Here is a 23,211-nt window from a genome sequence, read left to right on the forward strand (position 1 = left end):
TCGCCTACCATTTGAACTGGGGATATCAGTTGTCTTCCAGTACTGAGTTTACCTCCGGCTGCTTCCGCCTCAGAGTGGATCAGGACATAGCAATCGGGAGATCTGGTGCCTCAGACCTATTCTTTCCTGTATGGTAGCCATGCCCAATATACACGAGTAATTGCAATCGCCATGGGACAACTGGGATTTATTCATTTTGGAGTACCTTCTGACTGAGGTAAGGTCTATCTTAAAGGGGACCTGCATTGCTATTCCTAGCACTATTTGGGCAACTTTACACAATTCATGTGAGTCTATGGAACACCTCTGTAAGGTTTTATTAAAAAAAATGCATTGTTTTATATTTCTAATCAAGTACTCAAAAGCCACATTTTTCTCACTTTGGTATTTAGGCTGTTGGCCTGGCTCCGCCCATAAGCACTTTGAGTGACAGTCATCCACACAGTCTGCGAGTGGCAGAGAGCGAGAGAGAGAAAGAAAGAAAGAAAGAAAGAGAGAGAGAGAGAACTCTGTAAACAGAGCTGCGTGTGATATAACCAAGTCCCCTTCTCTCTCTCAGTGCTCCCGTCTCTCTCTCAGTGCTCCCGTCTCTATCTCTCTCTCTCTCTCTCTCTCTCTCTCTCTCTCTCTCTCTCTCTCTCTCTCTCTCTCTCTCTCTCTCTCTCTCTCTCTCTCTCTCTCTCTCTCTCTCTCTCTCTCTCTCTCTCTCTCTCTCTCTATCTCTCTCTCTTTCTCTAAACAAACAAACAAACGCTGCTCTCTCTATCTCTCTCTCCCTCGCAGAGTGCAGTCGAGGTGTCGGGTTTCACTATCTGCCTCGCTGTTTGAGGAAGTGATTTCCACTCGCTCTGCTATCGCTGTGTGGGCTGCCTAGGTTGTGGGCGGGCATTGGCTCCAACCACAGAGCCAATCGAATCACTATCCGCTCCATCCTCGCAACGTGACATCACGTTGCGAGTCAAATCAGAACGACCTGATTAAATCGAGCAGGAAATGGTCGGACCTGAATGAGAGCAATCCGCCAATATGGTATTTAGAGACACAGACACTTTGATACTAACTACTATTAATATAATACAATGCTAGACACTGAAAAAAGCCATTTATAATGCATGTCTCCTTTAAGTAACCTGCTGGTATTTTTTTTATGTAAAACTGTACCGATCACAGTGTCGTATTTTACCGGACCTAAAACATGCTTTTGGTAACAATCGCAGTTTCGAGTTAAAACTTTGATTTGGAAGATTTGGAGTTTCGGGCGAGCAACCCGAACGATTTGGGCATAATGCATATAACGCGTCATATCTTGCAATCTATGAAAAAAGACTGGATTATTTTGGAAAGGGGCGATGTTTAGCGTGGAATAGCGCACAAACTAAAGTATGTAGACATGAACTGGTTAGTCAATGTTGGACTATAAACAATGCCTGTCAAATGAGCCATACTATTGTCTCCATAGCTATAATACACACCACAAGAAGGGTCCGCAAACATCACTAAAATGGTCAATAATGCTGGTGCCATTGAGTAGAGATGGGAAAAAAGCATGGCGGTCAATGAATTAACTTGGCCATGATTCTTGCTTGGAAGATTTGTTTTAAATTAAAAAAAATTTAGTACATGCACTATAGACATGTTATGAGTGGGCGTCGGTCTCCGTTGGCCAGCAGCACAGGTGAGTTATCTAGTCTTTATATATATCTATGCATGTAGTTAGCTGCTCGTCCATGGCGTGCGATTGGTTGGCGGCGGCTCCATGGCCAAGTCTATTATACGTATGCAATATGATAACTACATCTCTGACGTTTTTAACAAACCAAACGGTTGAAAATTTAGCAAGCTATGGTTATTTCAATAGTACATGCACTATAGACATTCATGTTATGAGTGGGCGTGCTACCCTGTAGCGAGATGGCCGCCATGTGGCAACGTCGGCCTGCGTTGGCCAGCAGCGCGGGTGATCTAGTCTTTATATCTCTGTTGTATGTTAAGGGGGGACAGCACCCCCTAATAGGGGGAAAAAATACTTGAATAGATATCACTATGAAACTTTCCCAGTTTGTTATGTACATATAAACTAAGAAAAAATATATTACAATTTTCTGAATTTTATGTTTATATATGCAAATGAGGCACTTCCACCGTTAAATATGCACATAATTTGCATGTATCGCCAAGACTCGCATCACCAAAATGGATAATGCCAGACTTGGTTTCATTTTGTTGATACATTCAAAACGAAACTTTGTATAGAAAGACTTTGTGGATATGTCCTCTTATCAGCCCATACATCAGGACATACTGTCTACTGTCATAAAAAAAAATATCGCCTAGTTTTGGTATAAAATGTACTATAAACCTGGCTATGAATGATATATATCAACAAAACTTTCTATAGAAAGAAGCATAATATGGATGGGAAGAAATGTGGAAAGTTTGATGTGTGTAGGTACTAGGGAAATGGAGTTCCAACTCTTTGTGTGTAAGAAAAATGCATAAAAACTGATACGATGGGGGTAGGTGAGAACACAGTTTGCAGCAAGAGAACGGAATGGAGGAGGCAGAGACGGCAGGATACGTGTAACAGACTTTACTGACACGACAGTACGTTACCAACGAGAACATAAATGGTAAAGCCGAGCAGGCGCTAGAGGACGACTGAGTTGTAAAACACGGAAAATAAACAATAACAAAACAAAAGACTAAACACTCACAAGCGCAAATTACAAACAGCAAGGCACGGGGGAACACAGGAGAGACGGCGAGCAGGATGACAAAGAGGACTAGTAGGAAACTGAGACAATGACGCCACAAGGAAGTCAGTAACAAGCAGACCTTAAATACTACCACTGATTGTAACGACTGACAGCTGGCGAGGCCAGGCAATAATGCAAACAGGCAACATCTGATAAACACACTAGGAATACACCAACTAGACACAGAAAACATAATCAAACATAACAACCAGACAGGGAGACGACATCACACACACACACAGGGATGGCCCAAGATGACAAATAGTTAGATATTAGTTCTATCACTTGGAACCAAAACAAGATGGCCGCCTGTACCATCAGACTAGTCTGGCCACTAGAGGGTAGGAGACCAATGTTAGGCAGAGAGCCAATGTTGGATGGAGGGCATTGCCCAAAGTTAGGTGGAGAGCACTGCCCAATGTTCCCATCCTGCCCTGTCCAGCCAGGACCGGGCCTAGGATCGTGACAAAAAACAAGTTTTTCAGAAAACAACCTCAAAGTTTTGTATTGTAAAATGCCATAATTTTTTTTGAAACAGCTATTTACAAACACAACACCCAATCAAACCATTAGTAATAGACAACCTAAACCCATGCCTGATAACTGAATAATAATAATAATAATGATGTTATTGAACTGAACAGAACTACACACAGGCTACAAACGGTGTAGTAACAGTGTAGTACAGTGTAGTACCCCCTAATAGGCAAAACATAATTGAATAGATATCACTATGAAACGTCCCAGTTTGTTATATACATATAAACTAAGAAAAAATATATTACAAGTTTCCTGAATTTTATGTTTATATATGCAAATGAGGCACTTCGCCATTAAATATGTGCACATTAATGGATGCAATCAGGCAAAATGAAGTCAAATAAACAACTAAATGTGTGTTATTGACATTTTACTGTCACTAGTGTTAAAGTTAGAGGTTCTATGTAGGATTGCAAGTAACTGTCTAACTGTATATATAACTGTTTCCACTAGAGGGCGCTCTAGGCGGAGCCACTAATGCTGCCACCAGGTGGTGAGTATTTAAGGAGATGTCTCCTCCCTCTCTACCTCTTTCCCACCTGCCTCTCATGGAGAGGAGAACTCATGTGCTGCTGATTTACAATGTGAATAATAAACCACACCAAAGGCTAAAGATAGAAACCATGCCTCTTGACCACATTATTGTCGCCCCATAGCCAGATTCTGTCAACTGGTTATGGGCCCAGATCACGCAGAGGCGAAATAATAAAGGGTAGCAAGTTTAGCTGAAGTATAGGCTAGGTTAGCACCGGGAGTACCGCGTGGCTAGACGCTAGGCCAACAGGAGCTAAAGCTACGCCCACCATCAAAGAGCAAAATGGAATCCAACACAATGATCCTGCGCGTCAAGAGGAAGCGGGGCACCGACCCCACCGACGCGCTGCTGCTGGAGCGCAAGCGGACCCGCCAGGAGAGCAGCGCACAGAGCCCCGGGGAGGCGGCACCGGGGGAGATGGAGCCTGCTGAGCCCAACGGAGGTGAGGGGGAGAACCCTGTCTTAGAACTCGTGGCGACCAAGGGAAGGAGCAAATGGCTCTCATTTAATGGAAAGGCAGAGGACTATAAGCTCTGGGAAGAGCGCATGTTATGCTGCATGCACGGTGTGGGACTGAAGACGACGATCTTGACGGCCCCCACGGGAGACCTGACGGCGGAAGCACAAGCCCTGGACGACAAGCGCAATGCAGATGCATACTGTGAGTTAGCACCACTGCTCGACGACACAAGCTTGGGGCTGATATTCCGCAACACTAAAGACAAAGGCCAAGAAAGCCTGGGAGTGCTGAGAGGGCATTATATCGGGCAAGGGTGACCCCGAGTCGTGGCCCTCTACATAGCACTAACAGCCATGAAGAAGGGGCACACCGTGACTGTGACCGAATACGTCATCAGAGCTGAGCAGATCATGACGGCATTGAAGAGTGCAGGAGAAGCACCAAGTGATGGGCTAATGATGGCGATGGTGATGAGGGGACTACCGGAGCTGTACAAACCGTTCACACTCCTGGTAACACACGGTTCAGCAGACATGACGCTGGGAAAGTTCAAGGCCAAGTTACGAAACTTCGAGGCCTCAGAAGATACCCACCCAGCCACCGCGGAGGCGGGAGAGAGGGTGCTGAAGGCCCGAGCGACGCCAACGGAGAAGACCAGGCCCACGACGGAGCTGGCGTGTTGGCGATGCGGAGAGAAAGGCCATCGGAGAGGTAACAGCACAAGGACTGTCTGGTGTGGCTTCTGCAGATCCACGAGGCACACAGACAGAGCGTTCATGAAGAAACGCGACCAGGGCGCACGATACACGCATGGACAAGATGGCGGCCATGGACAAGATGGCGGCGACGGTCGACGTGAGACGAATCGAGGCGACGCCCGGAGAGTAGCAGGACAAGAGGGCTTCATCCCCAGGACGCAGACAGCGTACGTCACCAGGCCAACGCAGCTGCAGCAGGCCCAAAGGAAGGGACTGATCGTGGACACAGGTGCGTCGTCCCACGTCATCAACAACAGGAATCGGTTCAAGAACTTTGACAACACTTTCCACCCGGAGAGACACAGCATGGAGCTGGCAGATGGGAAGCGCACCTACGGGTTGGCGCAAGAGAGAGGAGACGCACAGGTATGCCTCACAGACAGTGAGGGGCGCCGGGGTACAGTGACGTTAAAGAACGCTCTCTACGTACCATCGTTCGCACAAGGACTATTCTCTGTAATAGCTGCTACTGCGAACGGTGCCAGAGTGTTCTTCATTGAAGGTAAACATTTTCTTGTAGAGCCCAACGGTACACGATTTAACATAGAGGTGTACCAGAGAATGTATTATCTGCAAACAGTGTAATGACAACGACAAGTGTAATGATGATAATAATGTGTAATGTGACTGTCAGTCACGATATTCAGACATGGCATGAGATTATGGGTCATTGTAATTACGAGGATTTACTGAAACTGCAAGCAGTGACAGAAGGCATGCACATTGAAGGTGAAAAGCGTAGACCTGACAAAGAATGTGTAGTGTGCATCGAGATCCCACAGAAAAAGTAAAGGTACCACTTGCGCTAGTTAACCCATCTTGCCGGTCCAGTAAGAAACGAGTCCATAGGAGGCTTTAGATATGTACAGTCTTTTACAGATGTGTGCACAGGGGCAGTGTTTGTTTACTTCCTCAAAGCAAAGAGTGACACACTCCAGGCCACGGAGAAATTCCTGGCAGACATAGCCCCTTATGGTAACGTAAGATGCTTGAGGTCCGACAACGGAACCGAGTTCACAAACAGAGAGTTCCAATCACTGTTGAGGAGGAACAAGATAAGACATGAGACGTCATGTCCATATTCCCCACACCAGAACGGAGTGGCAGAGAGGGAATGGCAGACTCTTTTCGAAATGGCTAGGTGTAAGCTAGTAGACAGTAACTTACCTAAGAGTCTATGGCATTATGCGGTGCAAGAAGCCGCTTACACCAGAAACAGGTGCTTTAATAAGCACACGGGCACCCCCCCGTATACAGCACTCACAGGAAAGAAGTGTAATCTAGCTAGAATGCACAAATTTGGATCAGTGTGTTATGCTTACCTGCAGGACAGAGGAAAGCTTGAGTCCAGATGTGAAAAAGGACTCTTTGTAGGGCATGACATGTTCATAGTGTCCCCTGAATCAAGTAAATGGGAGAGAGCAATGGATGAGGAGATGAGGTCCCTAGAGGACAACCACACCTTTACTCTAACCAAGTTACCAGAGGGCAGACAGACAGTGGGAGGGAAATGGGTGTACTCAATCAAGGAGGGTATTGAAGGCCACGACAAGTACAAAGCGAGATTTGTAGCTAAAGGTTACAGTCAGAGGGAGGGGATAGACTACGGTGAAACATTCTCCCCCACAGCCAATCTGACCAGTGTAAGGGTAGTGATGCAGAAAGCAGCTGAGGACAATTTGATTTTACATCAGATGGATGTGAAGACAGCCTATCTGCACGCACCCATAGATAGGGAGATTTATGGAACAACCTGAAGGTTACGAAAAGAAAGGAGAGAAGCTAGTGTGTAAGCTAGAAAAATCCATTTACGGCCTGAAACAGTCTGGGCGAAATTGGAACGAGATGCTTCATACATGTCTCATTAAAGATCACTTCGTACAGAACCCAGTAGACCCCTGTGTTTACTCAAGAGAGTCAAAAGAGTCAGGAAAAGTGATCATCGTCATTTGGGTGGATGATTTGATCATCGCAGCAAACAACACTAGAAACCTAGAACAGGTGAAAGGTATGCTCTCCACCAGATTCAAAATGAAAGACCTTGGAAGGTTAAAGCAATTTCTAGGCATGGACTTTGAACAGTCTGCCAATTGTGTAAAAATATCCCAGAAGAAATATGTGGAAAAGATCCTGAAATGTTTTGACATGCAAGAATGTAGATCAAGGGAAACACCATGTGATAAAACTATTAGACTATCAGGAGGATGCTCAGAAACTGACAGATGTAAAAATGTACAGAGAAGCTGTGGGTAGCCTCATTTATTTATCAACATGTACTCGCCCTGACCTATGTTTTGTAGTGAGTAAATTGGCACAGCATTTTGCTGACCCCACAGAGGAGCATTGGATTACAGCAAAACATGTTTTTCGTTATCTCAAAGGTACAGCTGTGTTTCAGAAAGAGCAGCGAGGGCTTAGGGCTTAAAGCCTACAGTGATGCAGACTGGGCAGCTGACACCACAGATAGAAGAAGTTTCACAGGATATTGTGTGAGTTTGAACACAAACAGCTCACTGGTTTCGTGGAAAACAAAGAAGCAGCCCACAGTGGCTCTAGCTATGACAATACAGGAATGTATTTATCTAGAACAACTGCTCGAAGGGATGGATACCTATGTATATAAGAAGACTGTTGTTTACGAGGACAACGAGGAAACCATTGCGATTGCTAGAAACCCTGTGTGCCGGCAGAGATGTAAACATGTCGATATAAAATATCATTTCATCAGATCTGTCATCAGAGAAGAAAGAATGACACTGATTTACTGTCCAACGGAAGACATGGTAGCAGACGCTATGACGAAACCTGCTTCCAAACTGAAATTGAAGAGATTTGCAGAGGTCATGTTTGGTGTGTAAATATTGACTGCCATATTCTTTTTGATGTTCTGAATTGTATTATTTTCTTTGTAAATTGTTTTTGAAGAGGTTATACAGTGTGCTATACAACCCTAAGTGGGAGTGTTAAAGTTAGAGGTTCTATGTAGGATTGCAAGTAACTGTCTAACTGTATATATAACTGTTTCCACTAGAGGGCGCTCTAGGCGGAGCCACTAATGCTGCCACCAGGTGGCGAGTATTTAAGGAGATGTCTCCTCCCTCTCTACCTCTTTCCCACCTGTCTCTCACGGAGAGGAGAACTCATGTGCTGCTGCTTTACCATTTGAATAATAAACCATGCCAAAGGCTAAAGATAGAAACCTATTGGGGCCTATTGTAGGGTGACCAAATGTCCTCTTTTGCCCGGACATGTCCTCTTTTCACACCCTGTCCGGGGGGGTTTATAAATTCATGATAATGTCCGGCTTTCACGGACCGTTTGCATGTACTTAAATTGACTGGCGCATTGCACAGAATACTACGGTACTCTGTTGCGTGTGTGACGTAATCCCTGAGAAGCTTTGTGGGCGGCTCTACAACTACACTCGCACAAACAGAGGAAGAGGGGACAGAGTGGAGCGCAGGCGCGCAGCTCACATTCACAATGGCAAAGAATGTACTTTTACAGATGAACTGGAGAAGAAATTCCAAATGTACCGACCCGTCGGAACAAATGGGAGGCGAAGTTCAGTAGTGCGCGCACTAAATCCGAAGCCAATGTGTTATAGCGCCCCACTCGACTCGATTGATGTCGCTCATGAAGCACTCAAATCAAATCCAGTACTGTGGTGTTTCTACAGACAGGAGTAACCACGGAGCAGTGAAAATATTCCCAATCATAATACAGTACTTTGACTGGAAGAGGGATGGCATGCAAACAAAATTAATCGAGGTTAAATACACCAAATGAAACGGCAGAAACCATTGCACAATATCTCATTGAAACATGGCAAACAAAACGATTTGTCTGAAAAGGATATTGTTAACTGGATTTTCTATTTTCTATTATTTCATATATTTTGTTATTTATTTTTGTCCAGTAAGACTTGAAAAGAGAGCTATTATTTTGTTACAGGTTGATTTTTAAGTAATTATTGTGCCATTGGAGTGTCTGTATACATATTTGGAGCTTTCAAGTATGCTTTAATCTGTTTCCATACCTTCAAGTAGCTATGTACTATAAAATTCCCTTCATATAATGATTTGTTTATCTTGACAGGGCTATTCAAAAGGGCTAGGAGAGAGGTTCCCTGACAGGCTGCTCGCTCCATTGAGAGCCATGCAGGAGTGACCTCCTCCATGCCCTCCGTAAGGTTAGCACTTCTCCAGAAAGCCATATTGTTTAAATGTGCAGACCAGTAGTAACATTTGAAGTCTGGAACACCAAAGCCACCCTAATCTTTTGTTTTACATAAGTGTTTTTTGCTAATACGTGCAGCTTTATTCTGCCAAATAAAGGGGATTATAATCCAGTCTAACTTTTCGAAATACCGCTGTGGTATGAATACTGGAATTGACTGAAAGATGTATGTAAAACTCGGAAGAACCACCATTTTAATAGCGTTTACTCTCCCAACCAGTGACATTGGGAGGGTCTTCCAAAAATCTATATTCTGTTTCAACTGTTTTATTTTTTATTTCCAATTCTCTTCCAGTAAGAGTTCAGGTTTTTTAGTAACGGTCACTCCTAGGTAAGTAAATCTATCTTTGGTAATCTTAAAGGGGACAGAGTTCAATGAGGAGCTATCCTTATTTAATTGTATTGGCATTAATTCACTTTTATCCCAATTAATTTGAAAACCTGAAAGAGAGCCAAAATAATTAAACATAATTGGAGGAAGGGACTCCTGTGGGTTAGATATGTATAACAAAATGTCGTCTCCATACATTGATAAATTATGCTTTTGCCCTTTAATGGAGACAGGTGATATTCTAGGATGTTGTTGAATTTTTGTAGCTAGTGTTTCTATGACTAAATCAAAAAGATAAGGAGAGCATGGATCTCCTTGCCTTGTCCCACGGTATAGTGGAAACTGAGAAGAAATATCCTGGCTAGTAACTACACTTGCTGTGGGATGAGCATACAAAATCCGTATCCAGTCAATAAATACCTTCCCGAAACCAAATGCCTCTAGGGTCTCATACATATATGGCCACTCGAATGAATGAATGAATGAATGAATGAATGAATGAATGAATGAATGAATGAATGAATGAATGAATGAATGAATGAATGAATGAATGAATGAATGAAAACGTTATTTAACAGATTGCAGAATGGGTACAATACAGTACGGCTCAATACATACAATTGTTAAGGGGATGCAGACCTGAGAAAGACGTTTGTCTTGTTTCCATCAGGGTCCCCCATTTTCAATTCATATAGACATTTATGACATACACAACATACATGACATTTATGGCATAGGGACATTATAGGTATTTAGTACTGATACATTTGTGACATAAACGGTATTCAAATATACAGTACTGTTACCCCTAGATCCTGACAGAGTATATACATATGATGGGGAGGGGACTGTACATTAGGAGGGGGTGGGTGGGTGGGAGAGAAATATACATACGGCGGGGAGGGAATATATACATGCGGTGGGGAGGAGACTGTCTATTAGGAGGTGGTGGGGGTTTTGGGCATTTACGGTGGCCAGTTTCGAATTGCAGCCTCCCGTAGGTGCTCTTTAAGAGCGGTTTTGAATGTGGGCAGGGATTCACATTCCTTTACAGCTTTGGGTAGGGCATTCCACATTGTTGTGGCATAATTGTGAAACGTGTTTAGTCCCTTGTTTGAGCCGAATCTGGGTTTAACATGATTTGTTGAGCTTCCTCTGGTGTAGTGGTTGTGGTATTCACTGACCTTTGGGAAGTATTTTGACATGTACATGGGCACCCCGGTCGTATAGTGTATCTTGTAGACCAGGCCCATTGCAAGTTGCTGTACTCTGTCGTCTACTCTAAGCCATCCTAGGTTGTCAAAGTGGGCAGGGGTGAGGTGGGTTCTGGGGTTCAGGTCAAGTAGTAGTCTGACCAGTTTGTTTTGTGATGTTTGTAATTTTGTTTTAAGCGCCTTTGAGGTGCTTTGGTACCATGAGGTGCACGCATAGTCATAGTACCCTTGAATGAGTGCTCCTGCCAGAGTCTTCAGGGTATTCTTGTTTAGCAGAGAGGAGATCCGGTACAATAATCTAGTTCGTTGGTTGACTTTTTTTATTACATTGGATGCCATTTTGTCACAGGAAAGATTTGCCTCTAGGATGGAACCCAGGTAGGTAATTTCGTCTTTCCTTGTGACAATATTGTCACCCACTGTAACTGAGAAGCCGTCGATCTTGCTGAGTTTGTTATTTGAACCGAAGAGAATGGACTCTGTTTTGCCCATGTGTAATGATAGTTTGTTATTGTAAAGTGTCACAGCCAACTAGTGACACTAGTTAATAATGACATCCTGTTCTCTCTGTCAATTGTGGGATGTAAAAGGTTTAAGCATATGTTTATGGTATATATCTGTTTTAGATCTAGGCATATGTTACTGTATGTGTCTAGATGTGATATGTATTCTGGCTGGTAATGCCCAGTCAGAAAGGAATTGAGAAGAAACACGTTATGTGTAAACACATGTTAAGTGCCACAAGTCAACTAGTGACACTGGTTATTATGACATCCTGTTCTTATATATGATTGGAGCTATGTATATGACCTGTATACTCTTTATACACTTATAATGCAGGAAGTGTATTCACTTCACTTTGTATTCACAAGTGTACACAGGCCATTCTCTTCTGCTCAACATGCAGCAATGAGTTTCCCTTAGGAATGCGGCCATAGAGACAGCGCCTGCATGCTGCTCTGCACAATGAAAAAACAGCAGGTTGGCACACATGTTAACCCTTGCCTGTTCTACATAGAGTAGACATATAACCAATGATTGTACAAGTATGTGTATATATATGTATATACTGTATGTACTATATATATGTACTGTATTATACATGGATGTGTATCTGTATATATCTGTATATGTATGTACTATATACTCCTGCAAGAAGTGTGAATTGCTTCCATGTCAATACTGTTTGGCCACTAAGGAATGTGAAGACGACCTTGGGCCTCTGCTAGTAACGAATAGGGATTTTCCAGCACAAGGTAGTCGGTTGCTCAAGTTACTGTGACGAATACAGGGGGAGGAGAATTCATCTGTATGTAGTGTACGTTGGTTGGCTAGTGAAATGACATCACAGTGATATCACTGTTTTTGGGCCAATAGAACAGAGGTCTTGACATGATATAAAAAGGACTGCTCCCAGTCGAGAGACCAGGTTTTTCAGAGTTTTCCATGGCAGGCACAAGCCGTGTCAGGCCATTGCGATCTTAAGAGATAGGATGTTTTGTTTTATATAATCTTTTAAACTGTAATGGATATTTCCAATACAGTGCTTTTTTGTACCTTTTCTAAATAAAAACAGCTTTTTATAATATATCTTTTGAGTCCTTGGACTGATTTCTGCCAGCAATGTGCCCCGATGCCAGCCGACGCCCTGATTTCCTATGGAGGGTGACTATGAATGTACTGTAACCTAATACAGATTGAATCAATTGACTGGTTAATGCTTTTCAGCTAAAAGATATATATTATATATATAATATATATATATATATATATATATATATATATATATATATATATATATATATATATATATATATATATAGATATATATATATATGCTATGTACTGTATAAATAATATGCATGGCAATGTTTGTTGTTTGCGGGTTCCGGTATCTCTGTGTCCGACGGACTCTGTCGAGTTATGTGGGAAATCGACCGTCTAAATCACTGCAGGATTGGATGGTTGGTCCCGCTGGCGGAGGAGGAGAGGAGGACAGGAGGTACTGGGGCGTGCAAACAATGATTACGTGTTAGTACAGTGGTAATACTTATTAACAAAGTAGTAATACAACCAAGCTTTCAAATGAGCAGTATTACAAGCCCTTTCGTAAAATGATGATAATAATGATGATGGTAATAATAATAATATAATTGTTATTATAGTCTATAAGAGTTCTCCTAGACATACATTCGGTTTATTACAAACAAGAAGAGATTAACAACTCTTCATGATTACATTTCATATCAACTGGATATAACTAGACCAGTGACTTGAAGTAATCTAGACAGAAATAGGAATTGACTCGAGAACTTGGCGAGTTTAGCACCTCGCCGGGGGATATCGAGCGGCCGCGGGTTTATATCTCGAGTAGGTGATTGAGATATATAGAGACTACCTGTAGCATTTATCAGTTATCAGCGAGCCATATGCAGATTTTGCCTAGTTCCGAGCTGAGGGTTTTTTCAACCTGCAACTTGTTCTTGTCAGAGACCAGCAGGGCTGAGTCGTCCGCAAACAGGAACAAGTTGCAGTCACAGGCCTGATCGAAGGCCTACTGAGAATCCACTGAAATCACCACTGTCTCTGTATTGTGTTTCGTATAAAGTATATTGAATAACCGTCTTAAATTGTAATAAATATGTCTATTAGGAATAAAGCCTGTTTGATCCGGGTGCACTATCTTCTGAATGTGAGCTTTTAGCCGCTTGGCCAGAATCTTGCTAAGCAGCTTTGTTTCAATTGGAATCAGTGACACAGGTCTGTAGGATGATGGTTCTAACTCATCTCTGTCCTTTTTTTAAATTAATGAAATATTTGCATTATACAGCGTTTGAGGTAGTCTACCATCCGATGCGGCATGTTTAAACATACGAAGCAGCAGCGGAGATAGTTCCTTAGAGTAGTGCTTGTATAATTCTGCAGTAAAGCCATCAGGGCCAGGTGCTTTATTGTTCGGTAATTCTGTAATTGCCTTTACTATTTCTCCTATGGAGATGTCCCTTTTCAATGCAGCTTCTGCCTCGCCATCAAGCTGAGGTAGGTTTAATTCAGAGAGAAATGCCTTAATAGCATCAATGTCATGGTTGCCATTTGATGTATACAATTTTGAATAGAACTCCATAAAACGTGCATTTATCTCTTTAGGGTCTGTAAGAACAGTGCCTGTGTCTGATTTTATTTTTAGTATTGCACGGGAAGCTTGCGCCTGTCTTAATTGACGTGCCAGCAGTTTCTGAGGTTTGTCACCTATTTCAAATTGTATCTGTTTTATCTTATTCAATTGTTGACCTGTGCATATAAAATAGTATTGTACTCATCTCTTTGAGAGACTATAAAATGCAGGATGTCGGGATCCGCAGAGACCCTATACAGGTGTTCTAGTTGAGACACAGAATCATCCAACTCCACTAGTCTTTTTGACATTTGTTTTCTCCTACCTGCCACGTATGATATGATGCTACCTCTAAGCACTGCCTTGATAGCTTCCCACAGTGTTGAGTCATCCACATCCCCTGTATCATTTGTGTCTATAATGTCAGGTAGCCTAGCTGACATGTATTTTAAGAAACTCTTCTCTTTTAAGATTGTGTTGTCAAATCTCCAGGTGCGTTCCTTTCTATGTCTAGTGAACCTAACATCCAGTGACATGGGAGCATGATCACTTATCAGGATAGTATGGTATTGTGTGGACATAACATTGGATATCAGTTTAGAGTCTAACAGCAATCGGTAATAACCATGCCTTTAAGCCATCCACTATGGATCAAGGGTTTGCACAGTGGAAGGTGAAGGGTATAGGGAGCTTGAAGGACTTGTACCAATAGGGCCAGTTCCTATCATTCGAGCAACTGAAGATCAAACACGATTTACCGTCAACACATTTTTTCCACTATCTACAGATACGGAACTTCATAAGGACTCGTGTAGATACATGGTCAGACATTCCTCAGCATCAAGCACTGGAAAATATAATTAATGTTAGACCAGGTAGTAAAGGGGCGGTGTCAAAAATATACCAGACACTTTTCAATCAGGTAACAGTTAGCACAGAAAGATATAGGACTGAGTGGGAGTCAGAACTGGGGAAGTTCAGAGTATCGGGGAAGATACTCCAGTCCTTCTACTCCGGAGCTGTAGAGAGCATCTTGACTGGAAACATCACTGCCTGGTATGGTAACAGCACGGCACAGGACAAGAAGGCCCTACAGAGAGTGGTGCGCTCTGCCGAGCATACCACAGGTATTGCACTACCTACCCTGCAGGTTCTATACAACAAGAGGTGCAAATCCAGAGCCTGCAGAATAAGGAAAGACCCTCACCACCCCAATAACAGCCTGTTCCAGCTGCTGAGGTCAGGCAGACGCCTGCGAACACCAGCTACTAGGACAGAGAGGCTTCGGCTCAGCTTCTTCCCCCAGGCCATCAGAGCCTTGAACAATGAACACTGAGGGTCACAGAACACTGAACCCTACACACACAAGCACACATTAGCACACACACGACACACACGCTGTGCACGCTCGCACACTAGCAGCCACTTTAACATGAGAAAGCACTCACTAATGCTGCACACGCCCACACTTATGGCCACAAAGAAAGGTCACTTTAAAAATAGTATAGTAACAGTGTATTGCACTACCTAGGGACCTAGCATGTCCTTCATCACTATGTACAAATACCGTGATGTCCCACTATGTTACCTGTTTATTGCACAATGTTGTCTATTGGATTCTATTATATGTTGTACTACTGTATTGCACATCGTTGCGGGCAAGACCACCCGCATTTCATTGTATACTTGTATGCCGTGACAAATAAAACTCTTGACTTGACTCTCACCCCTCTCTCACCCTCTCTCTCACCCCTCTCCCACCCCTCTCTCACCCATATCTCACCCCCTCTCTCACCCCTCTCCCCACCCCTCTTTCACCGATCTCCCCACCCCTCTCCCACCCCTCTCTCACCCCTCCCCCACCCCTATCTCACCCATATCTCACCCCCTCTCCCACCCCTCTCTCACCCCTCTCCCACCCTCTCCCCCACCCCTCTCTCACCCATATATCACCCCCCTATCCCACCCCTCTCCCCTCTCACACCCATCTATCATGCCTATCCCACCCATCTCCCCTCTCTCACCCCTCTCCCCACCCCTCACTCACCCCTCTCCCACCCCTCTGCCACGCCTCTCTCACCCCCTCTCTCTAACCCCTATCTCACCCCCTCTCCTACCCCTCTCTCACCCCTCTCCCACCCCTCTCCCCACCCCTCTCTCCACCCCTCTATCACCCCTCTCCCACCCCTCTCTCACCCCTCTCCCCACCCCTCTCTCACCCCTCTCTCCACCCCTCTCTCACCCCTCTCGCATCCCTCTCTCACCCCTCTCTCACCCCTCTCCCCACCCCTCTCTCACTGCTATCCCACCCCTCTCATCACCCCTCTCTCCACCCCTCTCCCACCCCTATCTCACCCCTCTCTCACATCCCTATCTCACCCCTCTTCCACCCATTACCCCTCTCCCCACCCCTCTCTCACCCCTCTCACACCCCTCTCTCACCCCTCTCCCACCCTTCTCTCACCCCTATCCCCACCCCTCTCCCCACCCCTCTGCCACCCCTCTCTCACCCCTCTCCCACCCCTCTCTCACCCCTATCCCCACACCCCTCCCCACCGCTCTCTCACCCCACTCTCACCCCTATCCCACCCCTCTCTCAGAGAGAGCGTTGCGGTGCTCTTAAGTTCGCCTCTCCAGAGTAGCCCTCGTCATAATCACAAAAAGACTAAACAGCAGCTAGATAGATCCATGCGTCTCCCCGGTGCCGGGGTCTAGGGTAGTGCTGGGTCGTGCCTCAGCACTTCATCTATCCAGGGGAGGGAGTCTCCAGAGGGGGGCCGCTTCCACGCTCCCGAGCCCCGGGCTGGGGCTCCCCTGGGTCGACAGGAGCGCCGACTCACACTTCCTCCTACTGTACTCTCTCTCCCCACTGGATCAGGCTCCGTACTCGCTTGGCTATATACACACACATCCTCCCTCACATCCTCTACCTTACCCTTACCCTCACCTCCTCCCCTCTCTCTCATTCTCTCTCTCTGTTCTCTCTCTCTCTTTCTTCCTCCCCCTCTCTCATTTTTTATCCCTCTCTCTGTGTCATACTATTTTTCTCATCCCCCCCTCTCTATCTATCTCCTTTATCGCTCTCTCTGTCACACTATCTTTATCTCTCTCTCTTTCTCCCACTCTATCTCTCCCTCTCATTTTCTTTCCCTATATTTCTCTTTCTCTCTCTCTCTCTTTATCTCTCTCTCTCCCTCTCTCTCACTCTCTCCCCCCCCCCCCCCTCAGTCTCAATCACTCCATCTCCCCTCCTCATCTCATGTGGGCCCCATCCAAAGAATGCTAGGAGAGGAAGTCTAAGGTTAGCAATTGGCTGTCTGACAATAGGCTCTCACTTCACTTAAGTAAAACAGAGTGTATTTTGTTCAGATCTAAGCCCAGATTAAAAAAGGCTCCTGAACTCTGAAAGTAGAATTAGGGTCAGCGGTCATAGTAGTCAAGAACAGCAGTGAAGTACCTGGGCTGTATGCTAGATGACAGTCTGGATGACGCATTTTTGGCTAGGAAGGCCAATCTGCTTGACAGGGAAAGCCTTAGACTATTAGCCAACAGCCTAGTGCAGTGCAATTTTGATAGTGATTGATTTTGATAGTGATTGATTTTGATAGTGTAGCCTGGTGTCGGGGCTGTCAGTTTCATTAAAGAAGAAACTACAGTCCTACCTAGAATCAACTTCATTAGCTCAATGCTACCGTTACCCCCTCCAGATGGTTACTGAAAAAAACTACACTCTACCGCATACACATTTATTTGGAATAACAAACCACCACGTATAAAAAGATCCACCGCACAGAGAAACAAAGCCGATGGAGGTATGGCATTTCCAGATTTTTACCACTATTTTAAGGCGTACACTTTAAGACCACTGACATCCTGGTTTGATTCCCAAGCATCAGTATCCTGGAGAAATTTAGAAGTAAATATAGTAGCTCCACATAGACTGCAGGACATAGTATACACCAAATTATCAATTAAGCAATGCAAATTGAAATTTGGCCCCATTATTACTCATGCGATCCGGATATGGCGTGAAACAAAAAAAAAATATTCTAACCCACATAAATGGCATAGTCATACTCCCATATTCAATAACAATGCACTTCTGATTGGAAAACAACCTATAAGATACCCTAAATGGGAAAAACAGGGCATACACACATTAGAAGATGTTTTCAACAAACAGGGTTTCTGTAGATATGAAGAAATACATAAAAAAATTTATCTCACCAGATCCACATATTATTTTTACGCACAGTTATTGGTATGTTTGAAGGCTCATGGAGTCCCATTAAGGATACCAATTGAACACCACAGATACCACAAATTCTTCTATGAAAGAGAGACATCGAGAGGATTTGTATCAGATTTTTATCATCAATTACTAACGTCCTCGTATGAAATCCTCCCCCTAGATTCAGTCTGGAGGAGGGATATACCAGACCTGGAAATAAATTTTGATTGGCAAGATGCCTGGGCAAACGTTCGACTGGTGTCACGTAACCCGGACCATCAACAAATAAATCTTAACTATATTCATAGGACATACCTGACTCCTATAAGATTGAACAGAATGGGACTTAAACAAGACTCCAGATGCACCTTGTGTACAAATGGGGATGAGGGCACATTTATGCACATGTACTGGGATTGGCCACCAGTTAAGATATTCTGGAAAGAAGTGTCCCAGCAATTATCAATTTTTTTAATTCTGGATATACCTGTACACCCCTCTGTATTGCTGTTGAATGATGTCTTTGAGTTTACAGTCCCTATACAGCTAAAGAGCTTTGTTTTATCAGGTATCACAGCGGCTAAAAAGCTGATAGCATCACAATGGTTTCAACCGGAAAAATGTGTAGGAAGGTTTGGATTCTTACATATCTCGATGTGATTTATCTAGAAATATCTACAGCAAGGATTTTAGGTGTCAGTGAATCCAAAATTGCAATGTGGTTAGAAGTGGTGGAGAGAATAAAAGCTAGCATATGAATTGTAGTGCCTGGAAAGGAGCGAGTGATAATGGATGGATTATCCAAGTGGGGGTCCGGGGGGGGGGAGCGAGCAAGAGCATATGCATGTAGGGTATTAGATAGCAAGTATTAGGTATATTTCTCGTATAATACATTTATTCAAATGGTGATTTAAATTGGAGGTGTACTGTTAATTAATGCTTGTATATCTAATTTTATGTTGTTATGTTTATGTTTATGTTTATGTTAAAAAAAAAAAAAAAAAAAAAAAAAAAAAAACTACAGATGACACAGAATAAGCAAAGCAGGGTTGTGATGGGCCTAGTTCTAGTTCAAGTTCAAGTTTGTTTATTAATTGTCATAGTAAAATACAGAATACTTTAGCATGAAATGCTTTTTTCTGTATGAGCTCCTGGGAGTGGGCTAGGTAAAATGGATAAAAAGTAAAACATTGAAAAAGTCAAAAGTACGTAAAAAAAAAGTTTTCAGTCAATATACATATATACAATATAAAATACAGAGTAAAAAGAGTAACAGTGAGGTACAATGCAGAAATGGAATGAGGTACAAACTTAGGGTAAGGTGCAATGAGGTATGAATTGTAGTGCAAATCTCTTTACTAATACATATAAAGTGTGTTAAAGTGTCTAAAGTGAGTAAAGTGATTGTTAAGGTGAGTGTCTATTTAAAGTGAGTGTGTACGTGTGGATGTGTGTGCTGTGAGTGTAGATGATGGGTTGTTACATAGTGTCATTGTCGTTGAGCATCCTGATGGCCTGGGGATAGAAGCTCCTTCTGTACAGGCCATGAGACCATTAGGCCCTTGTGATCATGTTGGGATGAGTCACTTTCAGGAGCTCAACTGGCTACCAGTTGAGGCCAGGGTACCCCAGCTTTGGCACAACATGGTGCTCACAATAACAGGGCCGCCAAATATTTTAGCAACTATTTTCCTAGTGTTAGGGAATCACCACAGAACCAGATCTAGCTTAGCAAACCTGCATCCTCCAAGGTGTAGAACAAAGATGGGACAGTGCTCATCCTCCAAGGTGTAGAACAAAGATGAGACAGTGCTCATCCTCCAAGGTGTAGAACAAAGATGCTAATTTTGCTCACACAGGAGCACAGGTTTGGAATGAGTTGCCTTTGACCACCAAACAGGGCTTGAACCTGTATAGTTTCAACGTGAACATTAGGAAATGGCTCCTAGAAAATGTCCCAGAGTAACTCAGGAGGCTTCCTGTTTTAGTGTATGAAATCTGTACATTTTGTACATATTTTATGAATAATGTTTGTGTCAGATATCACCCCCCCCCCCCCCCCTCTCTCATGGATATGTGAAGGACGGGAGATATTTCTGCCACGGAAGGAGTGGAAACAATTAGGTAGCTGATTAGTACTGATAGAACACACCTGGCCATCATTAGTTCACCCACATCTCACACGCACACACCCCAGACACGTCTATTCGAAGCCTAACCGGTTCATGCTTCCGCGTTCGCGTTTTGCGAATCTGATTGGCCACTGCCGCAAAACGTGAACGCGGAAGCATGAACCGGTTAGGCTTCGAATGGACGCCACCCCAGACACACACTACAGATACTGTACACTAGGATAGAGATAGTTGAGTTGAGTGGAGGTGAGGTTGGAGTTGTTGCATTGAGAGAGATTGTTATATTCAGAGTTTTGTGAGGTGAGAGATAGTGAGAGGAGAGGTGAAGGTGTTAATTTTGTACTGGACCCTAGACTGGCTGAGAAACCCCCTTGTGTACTGACCCTGGACCGGACGACTACTCTGAGTATTGAACAATCCCTTTTTTTTGTACGAGAGCCTGTTTTGTGTTTTGACCATCAGACTGTATTACGACTGGGTAGTGCAGTGGACTAAGCACTTGCCTACCACCGCAGAGACTCTGGGATCGAATCCAGCTGTCAGCGGTACCTCCGGCTTGGTCAGTCATCCCTATACTAACACAATTGGCAGTGTTAGCGGGTGGGAAGCCGGTGGGGTATGTGTCCTGGTCATTGTAAACTGCAACTCCTACTGGTCGGTCGGGGTGCCTGTTCAGCAGGGAAAGGATCTGGGGGAGATACGGTGAACCTCTGCACGCGTTACGTTCCCCCAGTGAAACTCCTCGCTGTCGGGTGAAAGAGAAGCGGCTGGCGACTCCACATGTATCGGAGGAGGCATGTGGTAGTCTTCTACCTCCCCAGGCGCAATGCGCACAATGACCAGGAAGGGAATTGGCATAACAACTAAATTGGGATGGGTGAAAAATAAATATTAAAAATAAACTAAACTGAACTGAACTCACATGGCCACATAGTTCAGCTGAGCCTTGGTGAGGTTGAGCGGGTGGCTGGAGGTGGAGATGCCGTACTGACGAGGGTCTCGGCCCGCCACCAGGTGGCCCCGCAGGATGGCATTGTTGGCCACGCCCAGGAAGGAGACCATGCCGTGCCACACCTGGTTATAGAACCACACCTGTGGAGAGAGAGAGAGAGAGAGAGAGAGAGAGAGAGAGAGAGAGAGAGAGAGAGAGAGAGAGAGAGAGAGAGAGAGAGAGAGAGAGAGAGAGAGAGAGAGAGAGAGAGAGAGAGAGAGAGAGAGAGAGAGAGAGATATAAAGAGAGAAATATATAAAGAGAGAGATATATAAAGAGAGAGAGATATATAAAGAGAGAGAGATATATAAAGAGATATATATATATAAAGAAAGAGAGATAAAGAGAGATATATGGATAGAGAGAGATATATAAAGAGAGAGATATATAAAGAAAGAAATATATAAAGAGAGATATACAAAGAGAGAGATATATAAAGAGAGATATATATAAAGAGAGAGATATATAGAGATATATATATAAAGAGAGAGATATGGATAGAGAGAGATATATAAAGAGAGAGATATATAAAGAGAGAGATATATAACGAGAGAGATATATGGATAGAGAGAGATATATAAATAGAGATATATGGATAGAGAGATATATATAAAGAGAGAGATATGGATAGAGAGAGATACAGAGATAGACAGAGATAAAGAGAGATATATGGAGAGAGGTGATGAAGAGATGGGAGATAGAGATAGCGATGGAGAGATGAGAGAGAGGGATAGAGAGAGATAGAGAGGGGGGGTAGAGATAATATGTTACCAGTGACAACAGCATATGCATTCTATTGACGGTTTGCTAAAATAATGATTAACATCTGTCCTGCATATAGTCCTTTATCTGTAGATACTATATATCTGTATATCTGTAGATACTATATCTATATATGGACAGTACATATCCCTTACATACTCTTACTAGGTACTATATCTGTACCTTTACCTACTCTTACTAGTTACGCTGCTGACCAGTATGACTTACTACCATAGTGTCTTTATACCTGTATCACTGTACATATTGATACTACAACTCTGCACATACATCTGATTAGAACTATTACTCAGTAGTGCTAATTTATGTATTTTATACCCAGTTGAATATACCCTGTACATTACTATCACACTTTACTGTTACATTTGCACTCTGGTTGGATGCCAAACTTATTTTTCTTGTACTGAATATATATATGACGATACATTTTAATTGAATCTAATCTAATCTAATCTAGTAAAATATAATCTAATAAAATATAATGTAATATAATGTAAACTAATATAATATAATATCCTCTTCCAACATAATTTTTCCAACACCACACTGGAAAAAAGATGTTCAATCTGTCAAATATGGAATGGAAATGTTAAAACCTGTTCCCCCCCACGGGGTCGGTACCGACCCTTAAATTACATTATGATCATATATCCATATTTATCAGAGTAATGCAAACAATTTGTGATTTTAAAATCAAACGTTTTCAAGTATTAACATCACTAACATGTCACAAAAGCATGTAGAATGTATATTATCATCAATACGTTAGTTTATCAATGGATTAAAAGTGTCATTATATCGTTTTACCTTCTCGATTTGCTGAAGTCTATCGGGAGGACGGCGACCATTTTGAAAGTTTTAACCATGGGAATTGTAGTTTTTTGCAGGCATTTTGTGGAGGGGATACATAGCTGCCGATCAGCGTTGGAATTTTTCCGAACTACATTTCCCTTCAAGTTCTATGGGGGTTCAAAGTTCAGAGTTGAATTATAAATATGTCAATAACTGGTATTATTCGCGATAATAAACCACAAAAGGTAACGTTTTTGACAAATATTGAAAGGCAGTTAGTTTCTCCTCTCTATTGTTAGCATGTAGGAACAATTAGATCTGAAATTAGTTTCAAAAC

The sequence above is a fragment of the Notolepis coatsorum genome, assembly GCF_963971535.1.
Source record: "Notolepis coatsorum genome assembly, chromosome: 4".
NCBI lineage: Eukaryota > Metazoa > Chordata > Actinopteri > Aulopiformes > Paralepididae > Notolepis > Notolepis coatsorum.